Genomic DNA, 22,984 nt, shown 5'->3' on the forward strand with positions numbered 1-22,984 from the left:
TTTTAAAAAGGTACTCCAGTGAAAAAATAGTGCTAAAGTAAATGAAACGTTTCAAAAATTAAAAAAGGTACTACAGTAAGAAAATGGTGCTGAAGAAAATAAAAAGATTCTCAAGTTAAAAAAAATACTCCAGTTAAAAAATGGTGCTGAAGTAAATAAAAATTTTTTCAAGTTAAAAAAGGTAATCGAGTGAAAAAATGGTGCTGAAGTAAATAAAAAGTTTCTCAAGTTAAAAAAGATACCCCAGTGAAAAAATGGTGCTGAAGTAAATAAAAAGTTTCTCAAGTTAAAAAGTTACACCATTGAAAAAATGTTGCTGAAGTAAAAACAAAGTTCCTCAACTTAAAAAAGATACACCATTAAAACTTAGTGCTGAAGCCAATAAAAAGTTTCTAAAGTTAAAAGATACAACATTGAAAAAAAGTTTCCCAAGTTAAAACAGATACTTCAGTGAAACAATGGTGCTGAAGTAAATAAAACGTTACTCAAGTAAAAAAAAGGTACTCCAGTGAAAAAAAGGTGCCGAAGTAAATAAAAAATTTCTAAAGTTAAAAAAGGTGCTCCAGTAAAAAATGGGGCTGAAGTAAATAAAACGTTTCTCAAGTTAAAAAATGTACTCCAGTGAAATATTGGTTCTGAAGAAAAAAAAAAGTTTCCCAAGTTAAAAAAGATACTTCAGTGAAACAATGGCGCGGAAGTAAATATAAAGTTTCTCAAGTTAAAAAAGATACACCATTGAAAGATTAGTGCTGAAGTAAATAAAAAGTTTTTAAAGTTAAAAACGGTACTCCAGTGAAAAAATGGTGCTGAAGTAAATAAAATGTTTTTCAAGTTAAAAATGTTACACCATTGAAAAAATGGTTCTGAAGTAAATAAAAAGTTTCTCAAGCTAAAAAAGATACCCCATGTAAAATATAGTGCTGAAGTTAATAAAAAGTGTCTCAAGTTAAAAAAGGTATACCATTGAGAAAATGGGCTAAAGTAAATAAAAAGTTTCTCAAGTTAAAAAAGATACTCCATTGGAAAAATGATGTTGATGTAAATAAAACGTCTCTCAAGTTAACAGATACATCATTGAAAAATGGTGCTGATGTAAATAATAAATTTCCCAACTTTAAAAAGGTTCTCCAGTGAAAAAATGGTGCTAAAGTAAATAAAAAGATTCTCAAGTTAAAAAAGATACACCATTTAAAAAATAGTGCTGAAGTAAATAAAAAGTTTCTCAAGTTAAAAAAGATACACCATTTAAAAAATAGTGCTGAAGTAAATAAAAAGTTTCTCAAGTTAAAAAAGATATTCCAGTGAATAAATTGTGCTGAAGTAAATAAAGTTTCTCAAGTTAAAAAAGATACACCATTGAAAAAATGGTGCTGAAGTTATTACAAAATTTCTAAAGTTAAAAAGGTACTCCATTGAAAAAATGGTGCTGCAATGAAAAAATGGTGCTGAAGTAAATAAAAGGTTTCTCAAGTTAAAAAATTGTGCTGCAGTGAAAAAATGGTGCTGACGTAAATAAAAAGTTTCTCAAGTTAAAAAAGATAAACCATAGAAAAAATAGTGCTAAAGTAAATAAAAACTTTCTCAAGTTAAAAAAGATACACCATTGAAAAATAGTGCTGAAGTAAATATAAACTTTCTCAAGTTAAAAAAGATACACCATTGAAAAAATAGTGCTAAAGTAAATAAAAACTTTCTCAAGTTAAAAAAGATACACCATTGAAAAATAGTGCTGAAGTAAATACAATGTTTCTCAAGTTAAAAAAGATACACCATTGAAAAAATAGTGCTGAAGTAAATAAAAAGTTTCTCAAGTAAAAAAAGATACGCCATTGAAAATATAGTGCTTAAGTTAATAAAAAGTTTCGGAAGTTAAAAAAGTATACCATTGAAAAAAGTGTGCTAAAGTAAATAAAAAATTTATCAAGTTAAAAAAGATACTCCAGTGACAAAATGATGATTACGTAAATAAAAAGTCTCTCAAGTTAAAAGATACATCATTGAAAAAATAGTGCTGAAGTAAATAAAAAGTTTCTCAAGTTAAAAAAGGTACTCCAGTTAAAAAATGGCGCTGAATTAAATAAAAAGTTTCTCAAGTTAAAAAAATACACCATTGAAAAAATAGTGCTGAAGTAAATAAAACGTTTCTCAAGTTAAAAAAAGTGCGTCAGTGAAAAAAGCGCTTAAGTGAAAATAGGTGCTCAAGTGAAAAAAAGATGCTCAAGTAAAAAAAAGTGCTCAATTGAATGGTGCCAAAGTAAATAAAACGTTTCTCAAGTTAAAAAAGATACACCATTGACAAAACAGTGCTGAAGTAAATAAACTGTTTCTCAAGTTAAAAAAGGTACTCCAGTGAGAAAATGGTGCTGAACTAAATAAAAAGTTTCTCAAGTTAAAAAAGGTACACCATTGAAAAAATGGTGCTGAAGTAAATAAAAAGTTTCTCAAGTTAAAAAAGATACACCATGGAAAAAAATTATGTTGAAGTAAATAAAAATGTTCTCAATTTAAAAAAGGTGCTCAATTGAAAAAATGGTGCTAAAGTAAATAAAAACTTTCTTAAGTTAAAAAAGGTACTCCAGTGAAAAAATTATGTTGAAGTAAATAAAAAGTTTCTCAAGTTAAAAAAAGGTACTCCAGTGAAAAAATGATGCTGAAGTATATAAAAAGTTTCTCAAGTTAAAAAAGATACACCATTGAAAAAATGATGCTGAAGTAAATAAAAAGTTTCTCAAGTTAAAAAAGATACACCATTGAAAAAATGATGCTGAAGTAAATAAAAAGTTTCTCAAGTTAAAAAAGATACACCATTGAAAAAATGATGCTGAAGTAAATAAAAAGTTTCTCAAGTTAAAAAAGATACACCATTGAAAAAATGATGCTGAAGTAAATAAAAAGTTTCTCAAGTTAAAAAAGGTACTCCAGTGAAAAAATGATGCTAAAGTAAATAAAAAGTTTCTCAAGTTAAAAAAAGGTACTCCAGTGAAAAAATGATGCTAAAGTAAATAAAAAGTTTCTCAAGTTAAAAAAGGTACTCCAGTGAAAAAATGATGCTAAAGTAAATAAAAAGTTTCTCAAGTTAAAAAAAGGTACTCCAGTGAAAATATGATGCTGAAGTATATAAAAAGTTTCTCAAGTTAAAAAAGATACACCATTGAAAAAATGATGCTGAAGTAAATAAAAAGTTTCTCAAGTTAAAATAGATACACCATTGAAAAAATGATGCTAAAGTAAATAAAAAGTTTCTCAAGTTAAAAAAGATACACCATTGAAAAAATGATGCTGAAGTAAATAAAAAGTTTCTCAAGTTAAAAAAGGTACTCCAGTGAAAAAATGATGCTAAAGTAAATAAAAAGTTTCTCAAGTTAAAAAAAGGTACTCCAGTGAAAAAATGATGCTGAAGTATATAAAAAGTTTCTCAAGTTAAAAAAGATACACCATTGAAAAAATGATGCTGAAGTAAATAAAAAGTTTCTCAAGTTAAAAAAGATACACCATTGAAAAAATGATGCTGAAGTAAATAAAAAGTTTCTCAAGTTAAAAAAGATACACCATTGAAAAAATGATGCTGAAGTAAATAAAAAGTTTCTCAAGTTAAAAAAGGTACTCCAGTGAAAAAATGATGCTAAAGTAAATAAAAAGTTTCTCAAGTTAAAAAAAGGTACTCCAGTGAAAAAATGATGCTGAAGTATATAAAAAGTTTCTCAAGTTAAAAAAGATACACCATTGAAAAAATGATGCTGAAGTAAATAAAAAGTTTCTCAAGTTAAAAAAAGGTACTCCAGTGAAAAAATGATTCTAAAGTAAATAAAAAGTTTCTCAAGTTAAAAAAAGGTACTCCAGTGAAAAAATGATGCTGAAGTATATAAAAAGTTTCTCAAGTTAAAAAAGATACACCATTGAAAAAATGATTCTGAAGTAAATAAAAAGTTTCTCAAGTTAAAAAAGATATACCATTGGAAATATAGTGCTGAAGTTAATAACAATTTTCTCAAGTTAAAAAAGGTGTACCATTGAAAAAAGTGTGCTAAAGTAAATATAAAGTTTCTCCAGTTAAAACAGATTTTCCAGTGAAAAAATGATGCTGAAGTAAATAAAAAGTCTCTCAAGTTAAACGATACATCATTGAAAAAATAGTGCTGAAGTAAATAAAAAGTTTACCAAGTTAAAAAAAGTTATTCCAGTGAATAAATGATGCTGAAGTAAATAAAAAGCTTCTCAAGTTAAATTTTGATTTACTTCAGCACTATTTTTTCAATGGTGTATCTGTTTTAACTTGAGAAACTTTTTATTTATTTCTCAAGTTTAAAAAGATACACCAGTACTTAAAAATGATGCTGAAGTAAATAAAAAGTTTCTCAAGTTAAAAAAGATACACCATTGAAAATATAGGTACACTCAAGTGAATAAAGGTTCTAAAGTAAAAAAAGGTTCTCAAGTGAATCAAAGGTTCTAAAGTAAAAAAAAAAGTGCTCAAGTGAATCAAAGGTTCTAAAGTAAAAAAAAAGGTGCTCAAGTCAATCAAAGGTTCTAAAGTAAAAAAAAAAGGTGCTCAAGTGAATCAAAGGTTCTACAGTAAAAAAAAAAGGTGCTCAAGTGAATCAAAGGTTCTAAAGTAAAAATAGGTGCTCAACTGAATCAAAGGTTCTAAAGTAAAAAAAAAGGTGCTCAAGTGAATCAAAGGTTCTAAAGTAAAAAAATGTGCTCAAGTGAATCAAAGGTTCTAAAGTAAAAAAAAAGGTGCTCAACTGAATCAAAGGTTCTAAAGTAAAAAAAAGGTGCTCAAGTGAATCAAAGGTTCTAAAGTAAAAAAATGTGCTCAAGTGAATCAAAGGTTCTAAAGTAAAAAAAGGTGCTCAAGTCAATCAAAGGTTCTAAAGTAAAAAAAAAAGGTGCTCAAGTGAATCAAAGGTTCTAAAGTAAAAAAAGGTGCTCAAGTAAATCAAAGGTTCTAAAGTAAAAAAAGGTGCTCAAGTGAATCAAAGGTTCTAAAGTAAAAAAAAGGTGCTCAAGTGAATCAAAGGGTCTAAAGTAAAAAAAGTTGCTCAAGTGAATCAAAGGTTCTAAATTAAAAAAAAGTTGCTCAAGTGAATCAAAGGTTCTAAAGTAAAAAAAAGGTGCTCAAGTGAATCAAAGGTTCTAAAGTAAAAAAAAGGTGCTCAAGTCAATCAAAGGTTCTAAAGTAAAAAAAAGGTGCTCAAGTGAATCAAAGGTTCTAAAGTAAAAAAAAAAGGTGCTCAAGTCAATCAAAGGTTCTAAAGTAAAAAAAGGTGCTCAAGTGAATCAAAGGTTCTAAAGTAAAAAAAAAAGGTGCTCAAGTCAATCAAAGGTTCTAAAGTAAAAAAAGGTGCTCAAGTAAATCAAAGGTTCTAAAGTAAAAAAAAGGTGCTCAAGTGAATCAAAGGTTCTAAAGTAACAAAAAGGTGCTCAAGTGAATCAAAGGGTCTAAAGTAAAAAAAAGTTGCTCAAGTGAATCAAAGGTTCTAAATTAAAAAAAAGTTGCTCAAGTGAATCAAAGGTTCTAAAGTAAAAAAAGGTTGCTCAAGTGAATCAAAGGTTCTAAAGTAAAAAAAGGTTGCTCAAGTGAATCAAAGGTTCTAAAGTAAAAAAAAGGTGCTCAAGTGAATCAAAGGTTCTAAAGTAAAAAAAGGTTGCTCAAGTAAATCAAAGGTTCTAAAGTAAAAAAAGTTGCTCAAGTGAATCAAAGGTTCTAAAGTAAAAAAAAGGTGCTCAAGTGAATCAAAGGTTCTAAAGTAAAAAAAAAAAAGGTGCTCAAGTGAATCAAAGGTTCTAAAGTAAAAAAAGGTTGCTCAAGTGAATCAAAGGTTCTAAAGTAAAAAAAGGTTGCTCAAGTGAATCAAAGGTTCTAAAGTAAAAAAAAGGTTGCTCAAGTGAATCAAAGGTTCTAAAGTAAAAAAAAAAAAGGTGCTCAAGTGAATCAAAGGTTCTAAAGTAAAAAAAAGTTGCTCAAGTGAATCAAAGGTTCTAAAGTAAAAAAAGGTTGCTCAAGTGAATCAAAGGTTCTAAAGTAAAAAAAGGTTGCTCAAGTGAATCAAAGGTTCTAAAGTAAAAAAAAGTGCTCAAGTCAATAAAAGGTTCTAAAGTAAAAAAAAGTTGCTCAAGTGAATCAAAGGTTCTAAAGTAAAAAAAAGTTGCTTAAGTGAATCAAAGGTTCTAAAGTAAAAAAAGGTTGCTCAAGTGAATCAAAGGTTCTAAAGTAAAAAAAAGGTGCTCAAGTGAATCAAAGGTTCTAAAGTAAAAAAAAGGTGCTCAAGTGAATCAAAGGTTCTAAAGTAAAAAAAAGGTGCTCAAGTGAATCAAAGGGTCTAAAGTAAAAAAAAGGTGCTCAAGTGAATCAAAGGTTCTAAAGTAAAAAAAAAGGTGCTCAAGTGAATCAAAGGTTCTAAAGTAAAAAGAAAGTGTTCAAGTGAATCAAAGGTTCTAAAGTAAAAAAAAGGTGCTCAAGTGAATCAAAGGTTCTAAAGTAAAAAAAAAAGGTGCTCAAGTGAATCAAAGGTTCTAAAGTAAAAAAAAGGTGCTCAAGTGAATCAAAGGTTCTAAAGTAAAAAAAGGTGCTCAAGTGAATCAAAGGTTGTAAAGTAAAAAAAAAGGTGCTCAAGTGAATCAAAGGTTCTAAAGTAAAAAAAAAGGTGCTCAAGTGAATCAAAGGTTCTAAAGTAAAAAAAAAGGTGCTCAAGTGAATCAAAGGTTCTAAAGTAAAAAAAAGGTGCTCAAGTGAATCAAAGGTTCTAAAGTAAAAAAAAAAGGTGCTCAAGTGAATCAAAGGTTCTAAAGTAAAAAAAAAGGTGCTCAAGTGAATCAAAGGTTCTAAAGTAAAAAAAGGTTGCTAAAGTGAATCAAAGGTTCTAAAGTAAAAAAAAGGTGCTCAAGTGAATCAAAGGTTCTAAAGTAAAAAAAAGGTGCTCAAGTGAATCAAAGGTTCTAAAGTAAAAAAAAAGGTGCTCAAGTAAATCAAAGGTTCTAAAGTAAAAAAAGGTTGCTAAAGTGAATCAAAGGTTCTAAAGTAAAAAAAAAGTGCTCAAGTGAATCAAAGGTTCTAAAGTAAAAAAAAGGTTGCTAAAGTGAATCAAAGGTTCTAAAGTAAAAAAAAAAGGTGCTCAACTGAATCAAAGGTTCTAAAGTAAAAAAAAGGTGCTCAAGTGAATCAAAGGTTCTAAAGTAAAAAAAAAGGTGCTCAAGTGAATCAAAGGTTCTAAAGTAAAAAAAAATCCTCAAGTGACTCAAAGGTTCTAAAGTAAAAAAAAAAGGTGCTCAAGTCAATCAAAGGTTCTAAAGTAAAAAAAGGTGCTCAAGTCAATCAAAGGTTCTAAAGTAAAAAAAGGTGCTCAAGTGAATCAAAGGTTCTAAAGTAAAAAAAGGTGCTCAAGTGAATCAAAGGTTCTAAAGTAAAAAAAGGTGCTCAAGTCAATCAAAGGTTCTAAAGTAAAAAAAAAGGTGCTCAAGTCAATCAAAGGTTCTAAAGTAAAAAAAGGTGCTCAAGTCAATCAAAGGTTCTAAAGTAAAAATAGGTGCTCAACTGAATCAAAGGTTCTAAAGTTAAAAAAAGGTGCTCATGTAAATCAAAGGTTCTAAAGTAAAAAAAAAGGTGCTCAAGTGAATCAAAGATTCTAAAGTAAAAAAAGGTGCTCAAGTGAATCAAAGGTTCTAAAGTAAAAAAAGGTGCTCAAGTCAATCAAAGGTTCTAAAGTAAAAAAAAAAGGTGCTCAAGTCAATCAAAGGTTCTAAAGTAAAAAAAGGTGCTCAAGTCAATCAAAGGTTCTAAAGTAAAAAAAGGTGCTCAAGTGAATCAAAGGTTCTAAAGTAAAAAAAGGTGCTCAAGTGAATCAAAGGTTCTAAAGTAAAAAAAGGTGCTCAAGTCAATCAAAGGTTCTAAAGTAAAAAAAAAGGTGCTCAAGTCAATCAAAGGTTCTAAAGTAAAAAAAGGTGCTCAAGTCAATCAAAGGTTCTAAAGTAAAAATAGGTGCTCAACTGAATCAAAGGTTCTAAAGTTAAAAAAAGGTGCTCATGTAAATCAAAGGTTCTAAAGTAAAAAAAAAGGTGCTCAAGTGAATCAAAGATTCTAAAGTAAAAAAAGGTGCTCAAGTGAATCAAAGGTTCTAAAGTAAAAAAAAAAGGTGCTCAAGTGAATCAAAGGTTCTAAAGTAAAAAAAGGTGCTCAAGTGAATCAAAGGTTCTAAAGTAAAAAAAAAAAAGGTGCTCAAGTGAATCAAAGGTTCTAAAGTAAAAAAAGGTTGCTCAAGTGAATCAAAGGTTCTAAAGTAAAAAAAGGTTGCTCAAGTGAATCAAAGGTTCTAAAGTAAAAAAAGGTTGCTCAAGTGAATCAAAGGTTCTAAAGTAAAAAAAAGGTTGCTCAAGTGAATCAAAGGTTCTAAAGTAAAAAAAAAAAAGGTGCTCAAGTGAATCAAAGGTTCTAAAGTAAAAAAAAGTTGCTCAAGTGAATCAAAGGTTCTAAAGTAAAAAAAGGTTGCTCAAGTGAATCAAAGGTTCTAAAGTAAAAAAAGGTTGCTCAAGTGAATCAAAGGTTCTAAAGTAAAAAAAAGTGCTCAAGTCAATCAAAGGTTCTAAAGTAAAAAAAAGTTGCTCAAGTGAATCAAAGGTTCTAAAGTAAAAAAAAGTTGCTTAAGTGAATCAAAGGTTCTAAAGTAAAAAAAGGTTGCTCAAGTGAATCAAAGGTTCTAAAGTAAAAAAAAGGTGCTCAAGTGAATCAAAGGTTCTAAAGTAAAAAAAAGGTGCTCAAGTGAATCAAAGGTTCTAAAGTAAAAAAAAGGTGCTCAAGTGAATCAAAGGGTCTAAAGTAAAAAAAAGGTGCTCAAGTGAATCAAAGGTTCTAAAGTAAAAAGAAGGTGCTCAAGTGAATCAAAGGTTCTAAAGTAAAAAGAAAGTGTTCAAGTGAATCAAAGGTTCTAAAGTAAAAAAAAGGTGCTCAAGTGAATCAAAGGTTCTAAAGTAAAAAAAAAAGGTGCTCAAGTGAATCAAAGGTTCTAAAGTAAAAAAAAGGTGCTCAAGTGAATCAAAGGTTCTAAAGTAAAAAAAGGTGCTCAAGTGAATCAAAGGTTGTAAAGTAAAAAAAAAGGTGCTCAAGTGAATCAAAGGTTCTAAAGTAAAAAAAAAGGTGCTCAAGTGAATGAAAGGTTCTAAAGTAAAAAAAAAGGTGCTCAAGTGAATCAAAGGTTCTAAAGTAAAAAAAAAGTGCTCAAGTGAATCAAAGGTTCTAAAGTAAAAAAAAGGTTGCTAAAGTGAATCAAAGGTTCTAAAGTAAAAAAAAAAGGTGCTCAACTGAATCAAAGGTTCTAAAGTAAAAAAAAGGTGCTCAAGTGAATCAAAGGTTCTAAAGTAAAAAAAAAGGTGCTCAAGTGAATCAAAGGTTCTAAAGTAAAAAAAAATCCTCAAGTGACTCAAAGGTTCTAAAGTAAAAAAAAAAGGTGCTCAAGTGAATCAAAGGTTCTAAAGTAAAAATAGGTGCTCAACTGAATCAAAGGTTCTAAAGTAAAAAAAAGGTGCTCAAGTGAATCAAAGGTTCTAAAGTAAAAAAATGTGCTCAAGTGAATCAAAGGTTCTAAAGTAAAAAAAAAGGTGCTCAAGTGAATCAAAGGTTCTAAAGTAAAAAAAAAAGGTGCTCAAGTGAATCAAAGGTTCTAAAGTAAAAAAAGGTGCTCAAGTCAATCAAAGGTTCTAAAGTAAAAAAAAAAGGTGCTCAAGTCAATCAAAGGTTCTAAAGTAAAAAAAGGTGCTCAAGTCAATCAAAGGTTCTAAAGTAAAAAAAGGTGCTCAAGTGAATCAAAGGTTCTAAAGTAAAAAAAGGTGCTCAAGTGAATCAAAGGTTCTAAAGTAAAAAAAGGTGCTCAAGTCAATCAAAGGTTCTAAAGTAAAAAAAAAAGGTGCTCAAGTCAATCAAAGGTTCTAAAGTAAAAAAAGGTGCTCAAGTCAATCAAAGGTTCTAAAGTAAAAATAGGTGCTCAACTGAATCAAAGGTTCTAAAGTTAAAAAAAGGTGCTCATGTAAATCAAAGGTTCTAAAGTAAAAAAAAAGGTGCTCAAGTGAATCAAAGATTCTAAAGTAAAAAAAGGTGCTCAAGTGAATCAAAGGTTCTAAAGTAAAAAAAAAAGGTGCTCAAGTGAATCAAAGGTTCTAAAGTAAAAAAAGGTGCTCAAGTGAATCAAAGGTTCTAAAGTAAAAAAAAAAAGGTGCTCAAGTGAATCAAAGGTTCTAAAGTAAAAAAAGGTTGCTCAAGTGAATCAAAGGTTCTAAAGTAAAAAAAGGTTGCTCAAGTGAATCAAAGGTTCTAAAGTAAAAAAAAGGTTGCTCAAGTGAATCAAAGGTTCTAAAGTAAAAAAAAAAAAGGTGCTCAAGTGAATCAAAGGTTCTAAAGTAAAAAAAAGTTGCTCAAGTGAATCAAAGGTTCTAAAGTAAAAAAAGGTTGCTCAAGTGAATCAAAGGTTCTAAAGTAAAAAAAGGTTGCTCAAGTGAATCAAAGGTTCTAAAGTAAAAAAAAGTGCTCAAGTCAATCAAAGGTTCTAAAGTAAAAAAAAGTTGCTCAAGTGAATCAAAGGTTCTAAAGTAAAAAAAGGTGCTCAAGTGAATCAAAGGTTCTAAAGTAAAAAAAAAAGGTGCTCAAGTCAATCAAAGGTTCTAAAGTAAAAAAAGGTGCTCAAGTGAATCAAAGGTTCTAAAGTAAAAAAAAAGGTGCTCAAGTGAATCAAAGGTTCTAAAGTAAAAAAAGGTGCTCAAGTGAATCAAAGGTTCTAAAGTAAAAAAAAAAGGTGCTCAAGTGAATCAAAGGTTCTAAAGTAAAAAAAGGTGCTCAAGTGAATCAAAGGTTCTAAAGTAAAAAAAAAAAGGTGCTCAAGTGAATCAAAGGTTCTAAAGTAAAAAAAGGTTGCTCAAGTGAATCAAAGGTTCTAAAGTAAAAAAAGGTTGCTCAAGTGAATCAAAGGTTCTAAAGTAAAAAAAAGTGCTCAAGTCAATCAAAGGTTCTAAAGTAAAAAAAAGTTGCTCAAGTGAATCAAAGGTTCTAAAGTAAAAAAAGGTGCTCAAGTGAATCAAAGGTTCTAAAGTAAAAAAAGGTGCTCAAGTCAATCAAAGGTTCTAAAGTAAAAAAAGGTGCTCAAGTGAATCAAAGGTTCTAAAGTAAAAAAAAAGGTGCTCAAGTGAATCAAAGGTTCTAAAGTAAAAAAAGGTGCTCAAGTGAATCAAAGGTTCTAAAGTAAAAAAAAAAGGTGCTCAAGTGAATCAAAGGTTCTAAAGTAAAAAAAGGTGCTCAAGTGAATCAAAGGTTCTAAAGTAAAAAAAAAAAGGTGCTCAAGTGAATCAAAGGTTCTAAAGTAAAAAAAGGTTGCTCAAGTGAATCAAAGGTTCTAAAGTAAAAAAAGGTTGCTCAAGTGAATCAAAGGTTCTAAAGTAAAAAAAAGGTTGCTCAAGTGAATCAAAGGTTCTAAAGTAAAAAAAAAAAAGGTGCTCAAGTGAATCAAAGGTTCTAAAGTAAAAAAAAGTTGCTCAAGTGAATCAAAGGTTCTAAAGTAAAAAAAGGTTGCTCAAGTGAATCAAAGGTTCTAAAGTAAAAAAAGGTTGCTCAAGTGAATCAAAGGTTCTAAAGTAAAAAAAAGTGCTCAAGTCAATCAAAGGTTCTAAAGTAAAAAAAAGTTGCTCAAGTGAATCAAAGGTTCTAAAGTAAAAAAAAGTTGCTTAAGTGAATCAAAGGTTCTAAAGTAAAAAAAGGTTGCTCAAGTGAATCAAAGGTTCTAAAGTAAAAAAAAGGTGCTCAAGTGAATCAAAGGTTCTAAAGTAAAAAAAAGGTGCTCAAGTGAATCAAAGGTTCTAAAGTAAAAAAAAGGTGCTCAAGTGAATCAAAGGGTCTAAAGTAAAAAAAAGGTGCTCAAGTGAATCAAAGGTTCTAAAGTAAAAAAAAAGGTGCTCAAGTGAATCAAAGGTTCTAAAGTAAAAAGAAAGTGTTCAAGTGAATCAAAGGTTCTAAAGTAAAAAAAAGGTGCTCAAGTGAATCAAAGGTTCTAAAGTAAAAAAAAAAGGTGCTCAAGTGAATCAAAGGTTCTAAAGTAAAAAAAAGGTGCTCAAGTGAATCAAAGGTTCTAAAGTAAAAAAAGGTGCTCAAGTGAATCAAAGGTTGTAAAGTAAAAAAAAAGGTGCTCAAGTGAATCAAAGGTTCTAAAGTAAAAAAAAAGGTGCTCAAGTGAATGAAAGGTTCTAAAGTAAAAAAAAAGGTGCTCAAGTGAATCAAAGGTTCTAAAGTAAAAAAAAGGTGCTCAAGTGAATCAAAGGTTCTAAAGTAAAAAAAAAAGGTGCTCAAGTGAATCAAAGGTTCTAAAGTAAAAAAAAAGGTGCTCAAGTGAATCAAAGGTTCTAAAGTAAAAAAAGGTTGCTAAAGTGAATCAAAGGTTCTAAAGTAAAAAAAAGGTGCTCAAGTGAATCAAAGGTTCTAAAGTAAAAAAAAGGTGCTCAAGTGAATCAAAGGTTCTAAAGTAAAAAAAAAAGGTGCTCAAGTAAATCAAAGGTTCTAAAGTAAAAAAAGGTTGCTAAAGTGAATCAAAGGTTCTAAAGTCAAAAAAAAGTGCTCAAGTGAATCAAAGGTTCTAAAGTAAAAAAAAGGTTGCTAAAGTGAATCAAAGGTCCTAAAGTAAAAAAAAAGGTGCTCAAGTGAATCAAAGGTTCTAAAGTAAAAAAAAGTGCTCAAGTGAATCAAAGGTTCTAAAGTAAAAAAAAAGGTGCTCAAGTGAATCAAAGGTCCTAAAGTAAAAAAAAAGGTGCTCAAGTGAATCAAAGGTTCTAAAGTAAAAAAAAAGGTGCTCAAGTGAATCAAAGGTTCTAAAGTAAAAAAAGGTGCTCAAGTGAATCAAAGGTTCTAAAGTAAAAAAAAGGTGCTCAAGTGAATCAAAGGTTCTAAAGTAAAAAAAAAGGTGCTCAAGTGAATCAAAGGTCCTAAAGTAAAAAAAAAAGTGCTCAAGTGAATCAAAGGGTCTAAAGTAAAAAAAAAAGGTGCTCAACTGAATCAAAGGTTCTAAAGTAAAAAAAAGGTGCTCAAGTGAATCAAAGGTTCTAAAGTAAAAAAAAAGGTGCTCAAGTGAATCAAAGGTTCTAAAGTAAAAAAAAAGGTGCTCAAGTGAATCAAAGGTTCTAAAGTAAAAAAAAAAGGTGCTCAAGTGAATCAAAGGTTCTAAAGTAAAAAAAGGTGCTCAAGTCAATCAAAGGTTCTAAAGTAAAAAAAAAAGGTGCTCAAGTCAATCAAAGGTTCTAAAGTAAAAAAAGGTGCTCAAGTCAATCAAAGGTTCTAAAGTAAAAAAAGGTGCTCAAGTGAATCAAAGGTTCTAAAGTAAAAAAAGGTGCTCAAGTGAATCAAAGGTTCTAAAGTAAAAAAAGGTGCTCAAGTCAATCAAAGGTTCTAAAGTAAAAAAAAAAAGGTGCTCAAGTCAATCAAAGGTTCTAAAGTAAAAAAAGGTGTTCAAGTCAATCAAAGGTTCTAAAGTAAAAATAGGTGCTCAACTGAATCAAAGGTTCTAAAGTTAAAAAAAGGTGCTCATGTAAATCAAAGGTTCTAAAGTAAAAAAAAAGGTGCTCAAGTGAATCAAAGATTCTAAAGTAAAAAAAGGTGCTCAAGTGAATCAAAGGTTCTAAAGTAAAAAAAAAAGGTGCTCAAGTGAATCAAAGGTTCTAAAGTAAAAAAAGGTGCTCAAGTCAATCAAAGGTTCTAAAGTAAAAAAAGGTGCTCAAGTCAATCAAAGGTTCTAAAGTAAAAAAAAAAGGTGCTCAACTGAATCAAAGGTTCTAAAGTAAAAAAAAGGTGCTCAAGTGAATCAAAGGTTCTAAAGTTAAAAAAAGGTGCTCATGTAAATCAAAGGTTCTAAAGTAAAAAAAGGTGCTCAAGTCAATCAAAGGTTCTAAAGTAAAAAAAAAAGGTGCTCAAGTGAATCAAAGGTTCTAAAGTAAAAAAAAGGTGCTCAACTGAATCAAAGGTTCTAGAGTTAAAAAAAGGTGCTCATGTAAATCAAAGGTTCTAAAGTAAAAAAAAAGGTGCTCAAGTGAATCAAAGATTCTAAAGTAAAAAAAGGTTGCTCAAGTGAATCAAAGGTTCTAAAGTAAAAAAAAAAGGTGCTCAAGTGAATCAAAGGTTCTAAAGTAAAAAAAGGTGCTCAAGTCAATCAAAGGTTCTAAAGTAAAAAAAGGTGCTCAAGTCAATCAAAGGTTCTAAAGTAAAAAAAGGTGCTCAAGTCAATCAAAGGTTCTAAAGTAAAAAAAAAAGGTGCTCAAGTCAATCAAAGGTTCTAAAGTAAAAAAAGGTGCTCAAGTCAATCAAAGGTTCTAAAGTAAAAAAAAAAGGTGCTCAAGTCAATCAAAGGTTCTAAAGTAAAAAAAGGTGCTCAAGTCAATCAAAGGTTCTAAAGTAAAAAAAAAAGGTGCTCAAGTGAATCAAAGGTTCTAAAGTAAAAAAAAGGTGCTCAAGTGAATCAAAGGTTCTAAAGTAAAAAAAAAAGGTGCTCAAGTGAATCAAAGGTTCTAAAGTAAAAAAAGGTTGCTCAAGTGAATCAAAGGTTCTAAAGTAAAAAAAAGTGCTCAAGTCAATAAAAGGTTCTAAAGTAAAAAAAAGTTGCTCAAGTGAATCAAAGGTTCTAAAGTAAAAAAAGGTTGCTCAAGTGAATCAAAGGTTCTAAAGTAAAAAAAGGTTGCTCAAGTGAATCAAAGGTTCTAAAGTAAAAAAAAGTGCTCAAGTCAATAAAAGGTTCTAAAGTAAAAAAAAGTTGCTCAAGTGAATCAAAGGTTCTAAAGTAAAAAAAAGTTGCTTAAGTGAATCAAAGGTTCTAAAGTAAAAAAAGGTTGCTCAAGTGAATCAAAGGTTCTAAAGTAAAAAAAAGGTGCTCAAGTGAATCAAAGGTTCTAAAGTAAAAAAAAGGTGCTCAAGTGAATCAAAGGTTCTAAAGTAAAAAAAAGGTGCTCAAGTGAATCAAAGGGTCTAAAGTAAAAAAAAGGTGCTCAAGTGAATCAAAGGTTCTAAAGTAAAAAAAAAGGTGCTCAAGTGAATCAAAGGTTCTAAAGTAAAAAGAAAGTGTTCAAGTGAATCAAAGGTTCTAAAGTAAAAAAAAGGTGCTCAAGTGAATCAAAGGTTCTAAAGTAAAAAAAAAAGGTGCTCAAGTGAATCAAAGGTTCTAAAGTAAAAAAAAGGTGCTCAAGTGAATCAAAGGTTCTAAAGTAAAAAAAGGTGCTCAAGTGAATCAAAGGTTGTAAAGTAAAAAAAAAGGTGCTCAAGTGAATCAAAGGTTCTAAAGTAAAAAAAAAGGTGCTCAAGTGAATCAAAGGTTCTAAAGTAAAAAAAAAGGTGCTCAAGTGAATCAAAGGTTCTAAAGTAAAAAAAAGGTGCTCAAGTGAATCAAAGGTTCTAAAGTAAAAAAAAAAAGTTGTTCAAGTGAATCAAAGGTTCTAAAGTAAAAAAAAAGGTGCTCAAGTGAATCAAAGGTTCTAAAGTAAAAAAAGGTTGCTAAAGTGAATCAAAGGTTCTAAAGTAAAAAAAAGGTGCTCAAGTGAATCAAAGGTTCTAAAGTAAAAAAAAGGTGCTCAAGTGAATCAAAGGTTCTAAAGTAAAAAAAAAGGTGCTCAAGTAAATCAAAGGTTCTAAAGTAAAAAAAGGTTGCTAAAGTGAATCAAAGGTTCTAAAGTAAAAAAAAAGTGCTCAAGTGAATCAAAGGTTCTAAAGTAAAAAAAAGGTTCCTAAAGTGAATCAAAGGTTCTAAAGTAAAAAAAAAAGGTGCTCAACTGAATCAAAGGTTCTAAAGTAAAAAAAAGGTGCTCAAGTGAATCAAAGGTTCTAAAGTAAAAAAAAAGGTGCTCAAGTGAATCAAAGGTTCTAAAGTAAAAAAAAATCCTCAAGTGACTCAAAGGTTCTAAAGTAAAAAAAAAAGGTGCTCAAGTGAATCAAAGGTTCTAAAGTAAAAATAGGTGCTCAACTGAATCAAAGGTTCTAAAGTAAAAAAAAGGTGCTCAAGTGAATCAAAGGTTCTAAAGTAAAAAAATGTGCTCAAGTGAATCAAAGGTTCTAAAGTAAAAAAAAAGGTGCTCAAGTGAATCAAAGGTTCTAAAGTAAAAAAAAAAGGTGCTCAAGTGAATCAAAGGTTCTAAAGTAAAAAAAGGTGCTCAAGTCAATCAAAGGTTCTAAAGTAAAAAAAAAAGGTGCTCAAGTCAATCAAAGGTTCTAAAGTAAAAAAAGGTGCTCAAGTCAATCAAAGGTTCTAAAGTAAAAAAAGGTGCTCAAGTGAATCAAAGGTTCTAAAGTAAAAAAAGGTGCTCAAGTGAATCAAAGGTTCTAAAGTAAAAAAAGGTGCTCAAGTCAATCAAAGGTTCTAAAGTAAAAAAAAAAGGTGCTCAAGTCAATCAAAGGTTCTAAAGTAAAAAAAGGTGCTCAAGTCAATCAAAGGTTCTAAAGTAAAAATAGGTGCTCAACTGAATCAAAGGTTCTAAAGTTAAAAAAAGGTGCTCATGTAAATCAAAGGTTCTAAAGTAAAAAAAAAGGTGCTCAAGTGAATCAAAGATTCTAAAGTAAAAAAAGGTGCTCAAGTGAATCAAAGGTTCTAAAGTAAAAAAAAAAAGGTGCTCAAGTGAATCAAAGGTTCTAAAGTAAAAAAAGGTGCTCAAGTGAATCAAAGGTTCTAAAGTAAAAAAAAAAAAGGTGCTCAAGTGAATCAAAGGTTCTAAAGTAAAAAAAGGTTGCTCAAGTGAATCAAAGGTTCTAAAGTAAAAAAAGGTTGCTCAAGTGAATCAAAGGTTCTAAAGTAAAAAAAGGTTGCTCAAGTGAATCAAAGGTTCTAAAGTAAAAAAAAGGTTGCTCAAGTGAATCAAAGGTTCTAAAGTAAAAAAAAAAAGGTGCTCAAGTGAATCAAAGGTTCTAAAGTAAAAAAAAGTTGCTCAAGTGAATCAAAGGTTCTAAAGTAAAAAAAGGTTGCTCAAGTGAATCAAAGGTTCTAAAGTAAAAAAAGGTTGCTCAAGTGAATCAAAGGTTCTAAAGTAAAAAAAAGTGCTCAAGTCAATCAAAGGTTCTAAAGTAAAAAAAAGTTGCTCAAGTGAATCAAAGGTTCTAAAGTAAAAAAAAGTTGCTTAAGTGAATCAAAGGTTCTAAAGTAAAAAAAGGTTGCTCAAGTGAATCAAAGGTTCTAAAGTAAAAAAAAGGTGCTCAAGTGAATCAAAGGTTCTAAAGTAAAAAAAAGGTGCTCAAGTGAATCAAAGGTTCTAAAGTAAAAAAAAGGTGCTCAAGTGAATCAAAGGGTCTAAAGTAAAAAAAAGGTGCTCAAGTGAATCAAAGGTTCTAAAGTAAAAAAAAAGGTGCTCAAGTGAATCAAAGGTTCTAAAGTAAAAAGAAAGTGTTCAAGTGAATCAAAGGTTCTAAAGTAAAAAAAAGGTGCTCAAGTGAATCAAAGGTTCTAAAGTAAAAAAAAAAGGTGCTCAAGTGAATCAAAGGTTCTAAAGTAAAAAAAAGGTGCTCAAGTGAATCAAAGGTTCTAAAGTAAAAAAAGGTGCTCAAGTGAATCAAAGGTTGTAAAGTAAAAAAAAAGGTGCTCAAGTGAATCAAAGGTTCTAAAGTAAAAAAAAAGGTGCTCAAGTGAATGAAAGGTTCTAAAGTAAAAAAAAAGGTGCTCAAGTGAATCAAAGGTTCTAAAGTAAAAAAAAGGTGCTCAAGTGAATCAAAGGTTCTAAAGTAAAAAAAAAAGGTGCTCAAGTGAATCAAAGGTTCTAAAGTAAAAAAAAAAGGTGCTCAAGTGAATCAAAGGTTCTAAAGTAAAAAAAGGTTGCTAAAGTGAATCAAAGGTTCTAAAGTAAAAAAAAGGTGCTCAAGTGAATCAAAGGTTCTAAAGTAAAAAAAAAGGTGCTCAAGTGAATCAAAGGTTCTAAAGTAAAAAAAAAAAGGTGCTCAAGTAAATCAAAGGTTCTAAAGTAAAAAAAGGTTGCTAAAGTGAATCAAAGGTTCTAAAGTAAAAAAAAAGTGCTCAAGTGAATCAAAGGTTCTAAAGTAAAAAAAAGGTTGCTAAAGTGAATCAAAGGTCCTAAAGTAAAAAAAAAGGTGCTCAAGTGAATCAAAGGTTCTAAAGTAAAAAAAAGTGCTCAAGTGAATCAAAGGTTCTAAAGTAAAAAAAGGTGCTCAAGTGAATCAAAGGTTCTAAAGTAAAAAAAGGTGCTCAAGTCAATCAAAGGTTCTAAAGTAAAAAAAAAAAGGTGCTCAAGTCAATCAAAGGTTCTAAAGTAAAAAAAGGTGCTCAAGTCAATCAAAGGTTCTAAAGTAAAAAAAGGTGCTCAAGTGAATCAAAGGTTCTAAAGTAAAAAAAGGTGCTCAAGTGAATCAAAGGTTCTAAAGTAAAAAAAGGTGCTCAAGTCAATCAAAGGTTCTAAAGTAAAAAAAAAAGGTGCTCAAGTCAATCAAAGGTTCTAAAGTAAAAAAAGGTGCTCAAGTCAATCAAAGGTTCTAAAGTAAAAATAGGTGCTCAACTGAATCAAAGGTTCTAAAGTTAAAAAAAGGTGCTCATGTAAATCAAAGGTTCTAAAGTAAAAAAAAAGGTGCTCAAGTGAATCAAAGATTCTAAAGTAAAAAAAGGTGCTCAAGTGAATCAAAGGTTCTAAAGTAAAAAAAAAAGGTGCTCAAGTGAATCAAAGGTTCTAAAGTAAAAAAAGGTGCTCAAGTCAATCAAAGGTTCTAAAGTAAAAAAAGGTGCTCAAGTCAATCAAAGGTTCTAAAGTAAAAAAAAAAGGTGCTCAACTGAATCAAAGGTTCTAAAGTAAAAAAAAGGTGCTCAAGTGAATCAAAGGTTCTAAAGTTAAAAAAAGGTGCTCATGTAAATCAAAGGTTCTAAAGTAAAAAAAGGTGCTCAAGTCAATCAAAGGTTCTAAAGTAAAAAAAAAAGGTGCTCAAGTGAATCAAAGGTTCTAAAGTAAAAAAAAGGTGCTCAACTGAATCAAAGGTTCTAAAGTTAAAAAAAGGTGCTCATGTAAATCAAAGGTTCTAAAGTAAAAAAAAAGGTGCTCAAGTGAATCAAAGATTCTAAAGTAAAAAAAGGTTGCTCAAGTGAATCAAAGGTTCTAAAGTAAAAAAAAAAGGTGCTCAAGTGAATCAAAGGTTCTAAAGTAAAAAAAGGTGCTCAAGTCAATCAAAGGTTCTAAAGTAAAAAAAGGTGCTCAAGTCAATCAAAGGTTCTAAAGTAAAAAAAGGTGCTCAAGTCAATCAAAGGTTCTAAAGTAAAAAAAAAAGGTGCTCAAGTCAATCAAAGGTTCTAAAGTAAAAAAAGGTGCTCAAGTCAATCAAAGGTTCTAAAGTAAAAAAAAAAGGTGCTCAAGTCAATCAAAGGTTCTAAAGTAAAAAAAGGTGCTCAAGTCAATCAAAGGTTCTAAAGTAAAAAAAAAAGGTGCTCAAGTCAATCAAAGGTTCTAAAGTAAAAAAAGGTGCTCAAGTCAATCAAAGGTTCTAAAGTAAAAAAAAAAGGTGCTCAAGTCAATCAAAGGTTCTAAAGTAAAAAAAGGTGCTCAAGTCAATCAAAGGTTCTAAAGTAAAAAAAAAAGGTGCTCAAGTGAATCAAAGGTTCTAAAGTAAAAAAAGGTGCTCAAGTCAATCAAAGGTTCTAAAGTAAAAATAGGTGCTCAACTGAATCAAAGGTTCTAAAGTTAAAAAAAGGTGCTCATGTAAATCAAAGGTTCTAAAGTAAAAAAAAGGTGCTCAAGTGAATCAAAGATTCTAAAGTAAAAAAAAGTTGCTCAAGTGAATCAAAGGTTCTAAAGTAAAAAAAGGTGCTCAAGTGAATCAAAGGTTCTAAAGTAAAAAAAAAAGGTGCTCAAGTCAATCAAAGGTTCTAAAGTAAAAAAAGGTGCTCAAGTAAATCAAAGTTTCTAAAGTAAAAAAAAGTTGCTCAAGTGAATCAAAGGTTCTAAAGTAAAAAAAGGTTGCTCAAGTGAATCAAAGGTTCTAAAGTAAAAAAAGGTTGCTCAAGTGAATCAAAGGTTCTAAAGTAAAAAAAAGTGCTCAAGTCAATCAAAGGTTCTAAAGTAAAAAAAAGTTGCTCAAGTCAATCAAAGGTTCTAAAGTAAAAAAAAGTTGCTCAAGTGAATCAAAGGTTCTAAAGTAAAAAAAGGTTGCTCAAGTGAATCAAAGGTTCTAAAGTAAAAAAAAGGTGCTCAAGTGAATCAAAGGTTCTAAAGTAAAAAAAAGGTGCTCAAGTGAATCAAAGGTTCTAAAGTAAAAAAAAGGTGCTCAAGTGAATCAAAGGGTCTAAAGTAAAAAAAAGGTGCTCAAGTGAATCAAAGGTTCTAAAGTAAAAAAAAAGGTGCTCAAATGAATCAAAGGTTCTAAAGTAAAAAGAATGTGTTCAAGTGAATCAAAGGTTCTAAAGTAAAAAAAAGGTGCTCAAGTGAATCAAAGATTCTAAAGTAAAAAAGAAAGGTGCTCAAGTGAATCAAAGGTTCTAAAGTAAAAAAAGGTTGCTCAAGTGAATCAAAGGTTCTAAAGTAAAAAAAAAAGGTGCTCAAGTGAATCAAAGGTTCTAAAGTAAAAAAAAGGTGCTCAAGTGAATCAAAGTTTCTAAAGTAAAAAAAAGTTGCTCAAGTGAATCAAAGGTTCTAAAGTAAAAAAAGGTTGCTCAAGTGAATCAAAGGTTCTAAAGTAAAAAAAGGTTGCTCAAGTGAATCAAAGGTTCTAAAGTAAAAAAAAGTGCTCAAGTGAATCAAAGGTTCTAAAGTAAAAAAAAAGGTGCTCAAATGAATCAAAGGTTCTAAAGTAAAAAGAAAGTGTTCAAGTGAATCAAAGGTTCTAAAGTAAAAAAAAGGTGCTCAAGTGAATCAAAGATTCTAAAGTAAAAAAAAAAGGTGCTCAAGTGAATCAAAGGGTCTAAAGTAAAAAAAAGGTGCTCAAGTGAATCAAAGGTTCTAAAGTAAAAAAAGGTGCTCAAGTGAATCAAAGGTTCTAAAGTAAAAAAAGGTGCTCAAGTGAATCAAAGGTTGTAAAGTAAAAAAAAAGGTGCTCAAGTGAATCAAAGGTTCTAAAGTAAAAAAAAAGGTGCTCAAGTGAATCAAAGGTTCTAAAGTAAAAAAAAAGGTGCTCAAGTGAATCAAAGGTTCTAAAGTAAAAAAAAGGTGCTCAAGTGAATCAAAGGTTCTAAAGTAAAAAAAAAAGGTGCTCAAGTGAATCAAAGGTTCTAAAGTAAAAAAAAAGGTGCTCAAGTGAATCAAAGGTTCTAAAGTAAAAAAAGGTTGCTAAAGTGAATCAAAGGTTCCAAAGTAAAAAAAAGGTGCTCAAGTGAATCAAAGGTTCTAAAGTAAAAAAAAGGTGCTCAAGTGAATCAAAGGTTCTAAAGTAAAAAAAAAGGTGCTCAAGTAAATCAAAGGTTCTAAAGTAAAAAAAGGTTGCTAAAGTGAATCAAAGGTTCTAAAGTAAAAAAAAAGTGCTCAAGTGAATCAAAGGTTCTAAAGTAAAAAAAAGGTTGCTAAAGTGAATCAAAGGTCCTAAAGTAAAAAAAAAGGTGCTCAAGTGAATCAAAGGTTCTAAAGTAAAAAAAAGTGCTCAAGTGAATCAAAGGTTCTAAAGTAAAAAAAAAGGTGCTCAAGTGAATCAAAGGTCCTAAAGTAAAAAAAAAGGTGCTCAAGTGAATCAAAGGTTCTAAAGTAAAAAAAAAGGTGCTCAAGTGAATCAAAGGTTCTAAAGTAAAAAAAGGTGCTCAAGTGAATCAAAGGTTCTAAAGTAAAAAAAAGGTGCTCAAGTGAATCAAAGGTTCTAAAGTAAAAAAAAAGGTGCTCAAGTGAATCAAAGGTCCTAAAGTAAAAAAAAAAGTGCTCAAGTGAATCAAAGGGTCTAAAGTAAAAAAAAAAGGTGCTCAAGTGAATCAAAGGTTCTAAAGTAAAAAAAAGGTGCTCAAGTGAATCAAAGGTTCTAAAGTAAAAAAAGGTGCTCAAGTGAATCAAAGGTCCTAAAGTAAAAGAAAAGGTGCTCAAGTGAATCAAAGGTTCTAAAGTAAAAAAAGGTTGCTAAAGTGAATCAAAGGTTCTAAAGTAAAAAAAAAGGTGCTCAAGTGAATCAAAGGTCCTAAAGTAAAAAAAAGGTGCTCAAGTGAATCAAAGGTTCTAAAGTAAAAAAAGGTTGCTAAAGTGAATCAAAGGTTCTAAAGTAAAAAAAGGTGCTCAAGTGAATCAAAGGTTCTAAAGTAAAAAAAAAGTGCTCAAGTGAATCAAAGGTTCTTAAGTAAAAAAAAAGGTGCTCAAGTAAATCAAAGGTTCTAAAGTAAAAAAAGGTTGCTCAAGTCAATCAAAGGTTCTAAAGTAAAAAAAAAGGTGCTCAAGTGAATCAAAGGTTCTAAAGTAAAAAAAGGTTGCTCAAGTGAATCAAAGGTTCTAAAGTAAAAAAAAAGTGCTCAAGTGAATCAAAGGTTGTAAAGTAAAAAAAAAAGGTGCTCAAGTGAATCAACGGTTCTAAAGTAAAAAAAGGTTGCTAAAGTGAATCAAAGGTTCTAAAGTAAAAAAAAAGGTGCTCAAGTGAATCAAAGGTTCTAAAGTAAAAAAAGGTGCTCAAGTGAATCAAAGGTTCTAAAGTAAAAAAAGGTGCTCAAGTGAATCAAAGGTTCTAAAGTAAAAAAAAAGGTGCTCAAGTGAATCAAAGGTTCTAAAGTAAAAAAAAAGGTGCTCAAGTGAATCAAAGGTTCTAAAGTAAAAAAAAAAAGGTGCTCAAGTGAATCAAAGGTTCTAAAGTAAAAAAAAAAGTGCTCAAGTGAATCAAAGGTTCTAAAGTAAAAAAAGGTGCTCAAGTGAATCAAAGGTTCTAAAGTAAAAAAAGGTGCTCAAGTGAATCAAAGGTTCTAAAGTAAAAAAAAAGGTGCTCAAGTGAATCAAAGGTTCTAAAGTAAAAAAAAGGTGCTCAAGTGAATCAAAGGTTCTAAAGTAAAAAAAAGGTGCTCAAGTGAATCAAAGGTTCTAAAGTAAAAAAAAAGGTGCTCAAGTGAATCAAAGGTTC

General features: G+C 29.9%; 1 protein-coding gene across 2 annotated transcripts in view; it reads left to right on the forward strand.

Annotated features, from left to right (window-relative positions):
* Positions 1-22,984, forward strand: part of LOC145256453 (uncharacterized) — a 136,761-nt gene that overhangs the window by 95,476 nt on the left and 18,301 nt on the right. The window lies entirely within an intron of this gene.

This window comes from Euprymna scolopes, chromosome 3 (genome assembly GCF_053919585.1).
Source record: "Euprymna scolopes isolate OS-2025 chromosome 3, ASM5391958v1, whole genome shotgun sequence".
Taxonomy (NCBI): domain Eukaryota; kingdom Metazoa; phylum Mollusca; class Cephalopoda; order Sepiida; family Sepiolidae; genus Euprymna; species Euprymna scolopes.